The sequence below is a fragment of the Elephantulus edwardii genome, unplaced genomic scaffold (genome assembly GCF_000299155.1).
Source record: "Elephantulus edwardii isolate Elephantulus edwardi_28Jun2011 unplaced genomic scaffold, EleEdw1.0 scaffold00307, whole genome shotgun sequence".
NCBI classification, from domain to species: Eukaryota; Metazoa; Chordata; class Mammalia; order Macroscelidea; family Macroscelididae; genus Elephantulus; species Elephantulus edwardii.
The window spans coordinates 566,667-572,498 of NW_006400057.1; the positions used below are offsets into that span (position 1 = coordinate 566,667).

Sequence of the window (5,832 nt, forward strand, 5' to 3'; positions counted from 1 at the left end):
CCCAATCCTCTCCCCTAGTACACTACCCTCTTGGAAAAGTAAAACAAAAATTCTTTCATTGTTTTACAAACCCTCCCCCAGGTCCACTCCACCATGCAGCCTTCGCTCTAGACTCCTGTCATGACAAAAATACCTAATCACATATCTCTTTTAAACAGTTCTCTCCCTCATCTGTTTCAATGCAGTATACATTATTTATCCCATCTTTCTCAGTCTCCCCCCAACTCCGAGATCAGTCCTGTTTTACAACAGTGGCACCATGCAGTATTTGTCCTTTAGTGACCGAGATACTTCCCTCAGTATAATGTCCTCCAGGGTCACCCATTTTGAATAAGACTGCATGAGTTCCTCGTTTTTCAATGCAGCATAGTATTCCATTGTGTGAATAAACACCAGCTTCTCTATCCATTAGTTTGCTGATGGTCACTTAGGTTGTTTCTAACTCCTTGCTATTGTGAACAAAGCCGCAATAAACATGGGTGTGCATATATCTGCTTGGATGTCAGCTATGGTCTCTTTGGGGTATATTCCCAGAAGTGGAATTGCTGGATCAAATGGTATTTCTATTTTCAACCTTTTGAGAAAGCACCATACTGCCTTCCACAGTGGTTGTACCATTTTACACTCCCACAAACAGTGAATAAGGGTTCCAGTTTCTCCACAACCTTGCCAGCATTTGTTGCTTGCTGTTCTGTTAAATTCTGCTGTTCTGACTGGGGTGAGATGATAGCTCATAGTTGTTTTAAAAGTCTTCCTCTCTTATGCTGACCCTCTAACCTTTCCAAGCAGTGTTCTTCTTCAGGGACTGGCCCCTCCTAAAAACATGCCCAAAATATCTGAAATGAAGCTTCACCATCCTTGCCTCCAAGGAGAACCCTGGTTGCACCTTTTTAAAGACAGACTTGTCTGTTCTTTCGGCAGTCCAAGGAATATTCAGTATTCTTCTTCAACACCACAACTCAAAGGCATAGATTCTTCTGTCATCTTTATTCACTGTCCAACTTTCAGGTGTGTATCAAGTAATTGAAAAGACCATGGCTTGGCTCAGGTGCACTTTAGTCTTTAAACAGACACCATTTGTCTTCAAATTTTGAAAAGGTCCTTGACAGCATTTTTCTCAATGCAACATGTCTTTCAATTTCCTGACTGCTGGTACCAAGGATGCTGATTATGTATTCAAGTAAGATAAAACTGTTCACAACTTCAATCTTTTTCCATCTATCATGTTTGTTGTCTACTGGCCAAGTGGTGAAGATTTCTGTTTTCTTCATGTTGAGATGTAATCCATATTGAAGGCTTTGGTTTTTTATGTTTAGCAGCTAACATTTTTAAGTCCTCCTCACTTTCAGCAAGAAAGGTTATGTAATTTGCTTTATGCACATTGCTTATTGATGAGTCTTCTTCTTCATAGACTCCAGCTTCTCAAATTATTTGCTCAGCATATAGGTTGAATGGGTATAGAAAAAGGATACAGCCCTGACACATAACTTTCTTGACTATAAACAAGTGTTCACTTGTTCTGTTTGGACCACTGCTTCTTGGGTTGGTACAGATTTTACAGAGCACAATTAAGTGCTCTGGCTAAGCAAATAAGATGTAGAGAAGGCTAATATGGGATTGAGCTCCTTTTAAATAAAGCCTGCCAGAAACTGAGCTAATCCAGAGGCAGAAATGGAGGCTCTCCCTACAATCTAGAAGAAAGAACCATTGAGTAAAAGTTGTTGTTTGGATCTGAGATCTCTGTGCCAACCAGAGAAAGGGAGCTATGGACTAGAGAGATGGAGCCAGACAGAGAGATGGCAGATGAGATGGTGGCAGTGGCCACAGTGACTCAGAAACTATTGCAAGCCAGAGTTGTGGATGTCCAGCTCACAGAGCAAGAAAAAAGCCATAAAGTCTATATGACAACTGCATCAAAGTATCAAACCCAGCAGAGAAGCAATAACTGTCCTATCAGAATTGAAGATGTGGAGTGCAGGTAACACGCTGGACTTCACCAGAATCAGTTTTGTGCTACTGATCTATCCATGGGATTCTTCATCCTGGTGATATCAGTGGAGGTCAGAGGCCATAGCTGCCACCACTGGGCCCACCACACTGTTTCTACATAAAGGAACCTTGGAGAATGGTGAGTTTATGGGGAACAATTTAGAAACTGAAAATGAGAATGGTTCCCCAATTCAACGACTGTCATCTATGTCAATGAATTGAACATGCAGAAGTGATTGACTAGTGCAAGTTTTGCTATGTATAGTTCAACAAGAAATTCTTTAAAAAGACTACAGCAGCAAAATCATTATGTATTCAAATTTGACAAAAATAAGGTTAAGTAAGGGTTATAGGATCATGACTTCCCTAAATTAGAAATTTTGAGTCATTTATGACATCCCTCCTTGGCTTTGTTCAGAAGTGCTTTCAGCAGAACTCCCTTTAATACAAATGCTCTGTATCTATTCTGTTGAACAGCAGCAAGTAGCAAGGTGTGGCTACAGAGCAACAACTATGCAGCTGAGGAACAACATTTCTAATCCTACATGTGTTGGTGCTCACTCCTGTTCTGGAGAGGGGCACAGCTCTGTAGTCAGCAAGAAATCTGCCTTCAAAGCACATGTCACACATGCACTACTCTCGCCCTAAATGCAATTTCTCTTCTTACATTCTGCTGAAATATTATTTAAGTATTAGTCAAAATGCTTCGGCACCTAAAAGAAATGAAGTCCAAATAGCATTCAAATACACCAGTCTGATCTTAGGTATTTTTCCACCTTTAAAGTCTAAAATATTATCCTGATTCTGTCAAAAATATCTACTTGTTATTTTCCACAAAAATGCTTGAGAAACCTAGTTTAATTCTTCCTCACCTATGAAAATAAATTTCTCTCCAGACCAGTTAATGCTTCTAAATTGCAAAGCCGATCTATGATTATTTTAAATATCATTTTAATACTGATTTATTGTTTTAACAATTACTTAAAATGTTATCTTATGATCTAACTCTTCCTTTCTTTGAGACTTTGTTCCTAAACCTGAAGGCAGGGGAATGTGACATAAGTCAAGAGTAGGGCCTTCCAACTACTACACAGTCAAATGCTAATGATTTCAAAAGGAATTAAGTTAACAGAGGGAAAATTATTGAATTATTAGTTTCTTTGCAAAGAATGACCCCAAAATGATTCTTCTTCTGCAATACTGAATGCTAAAGGTCATTCAAAATTATTAATGAAAGATCCAACAAAATACAGAGTTCTTGATTAAGTTCTCAGCCTGGTAAATAGTTCAATGTTCAAGTTAAACCTATACCACTATGGGTAAAGTAAGAAGTCCTGGTTAAACACTTGGCTAATAATCAAAAAGTTTCCAGTTCAAACCCATCCAGTGGTTCTGTAGAAAAAGACCTGTCAAAACATTCAAGATTACCACCTAGAAAATCCTATATAGCAGGGCTACTCTTGTGACACTGGGTTACTATGAATCAAAATCATCTTGAAGTAATCGATCCACAGCAGAAAACTTTTCCTGCTTTTGTCCCCCACTTTTAAAAATCAGTCCCTTCATTCATAATGAAAACCTGAGCTAGTTCCTAGGTTAATCCAGAGTCCAAACTCTCAGTGAAGCATTTCAAGTTTTTTTTCTAAATAGCATCTAATAAGTCAGATAAAATGCATCTCCCTAAATAGTGTTGATGAGGCAAAAAGGAGAAAACAAAGGAAGAGCAAAAGAAAGCACCATTATACTCTCTTCTACCTCTAGATAAAAAAAAAATAGATTTTTTTTTAAAAAACATTTTAGTCAACTAAAGATAGCTCTGCAGGCATCAATTTATAACATTTAAGTATATACATTAAGTTTCATTTTAACCTTCTGAAAAAATTACTTTCACCATTTCTGTCACAAAGTTAATAATATATGAGGGAAATGTTAATCAAAGGAAATGATAATTTATAAAGAACATCTAATTAAAATTTTTAAAGTAAAGCTTTTCCCCCCTTTATATGTTTCTAATCTGCTATGTTTTTAAGGAGTGTTAAAGTAGAGCAAGTCTTTTTTTTTCCCCAGTTTCTGAACACTGGCCTTTTACATGCACTTTTCTCAAAAAAAAACAAAAACATGCAGAGCAGGTAAAACTGACAGGAAATAAAACTAGATGTTGTCAAGCATTTCAAGTATTTTACATTTGTACAAGGCACAGCACTAGGTAATGTCTTGTTTAACCCAAAGTCCAGAGGTGTAGTCACTACAGAGCATCTTGAACATGTTTCATGAGGTGTCACCATGTCAATGCTGACACACAATGACCCCACGAGACTGAGAAGATTGGCTCTACTGGATTTTTACTGTAATCTTTCTGGAAGCAGACTTCCAAGTGTTCCTACTGTAGAGCTGCTAGGTGGATTCAAAGCACCAACCTAATTAACAGCCTGTTGCCTAATAGTTTGGGTCACCATGGTGCCATTATTAAAATATTATTTCATCCTCTTTCCAAAACACTAAAAAGAAATGTTATATCATTTTGGAGAAGTTTCACAGATTCTTGTCCCTGAAAACAGTGATGATAAGCATATTGCCTTTGACACTGGTAAAAATGGCCACCTGCTAAACTCAATTCCTTCTCTTCATTTCAAAAATAAAACAAAATAACCCTGAGATCTGTCCCATCAAAGGGGAAGGTAAGGGGGTAAGGAGTGGCTCGGGCAGGAATCATCCTTCCCTAGGTTGATACACTGCTGGGCAGTTTTTCAGAAAAGACAGAATTTATGTAGAAGGTGATGACTGTCTTATTCTAGAAACTAACTTTTTTTGATACTACAGAAGAGGAGAGTACGAATTTCCTGATTGTGTTCTTTACTGGTCCCCTAACAAATCAATAATTTTCCTTACAATAAAGTGTTAAGTTTCTTAAATTTGGAATTTGTGTTTTGTTTTTTGTGTTGTTTGCTTTTGGGTTTTTGTTTGGTTTTTTTTTTTTCCAAAATTAGGGACTCTTAAGTGATAACAAAAATTAAACAATGTAAATTATGTATTCATTTGGAGTAGAACTACCTAGCAGGTTCCTATACATATATAAGTGAACTCGTTGTGTCTCATAACTATCCACTAGAACTATTTTTCTTTTTAAGCTGCAAAAATATTATATAGCACAAATGGGGAAAAATATAAATTTCAAATGATAAGTCTGTATCTCCCATAACTTTTACTTTATTTAATGGGAGAAGGATGTATGTGAAAAATGCAAACAAGGTAAGAAATAGAAGAAACAAAAAAAAGAAAATTCAATCCATCCATCTTGGCTAAAATAACTACATGAATGTAACAATGAATATAAGCCATTCAACCAAAAGTAAGGATATGACTCTAACTAAGGCCAAGAAAGACCTTTAAATAATCTACATCTGGTGCCTTAGGCTTACATGAATGAATCGGTGATATCAGTTCAGCTATCCTGGAGGTCTTACCAATGTGCGTGTACAGTACTGAAGGTAACATGTATACAACAAAAATAGAATCCACTTCAGACAGGGGTGAAAGCAGTTACAGTAAATTACTGCTTTCATTAAGACATCTGAAATGGTTCAAATTGCTAAAAATTTTGCCATTTCCAGAAATAAACATTAAATAATACCTATTATGTATCAAATGTACATAGGTTAAATCATACATTTTATATTAAAATATATTTACTTTGTGGGATTTTTATAATATACAACAAAATTCTGAGGTCTAAACTTCTACAATTTATCTTCCTCAACTACAATCCCAGAGGCACACGGTTCGAATCCACCAGATGCTCTGCCGGGGAAGGAGGGACAATCTCCTCCTGTACCAGTCAGATCT

General features: G+C 36.7%; 1 protein-coding gene across 1 annotated transcript in view; it reads right to left on the bottom strand.

The window, feature by feature from the left end:
• ESCO1 (establishment of sister chromatid cohesion N-acetyltransferase 1) overlaps positions 1-5,832 on the bottom strand; it is a 36,229-nt gene that overhangs the window by 18,646 nt on the left and 11,751 nt on the right. The window lies entirely within an intron of this gene.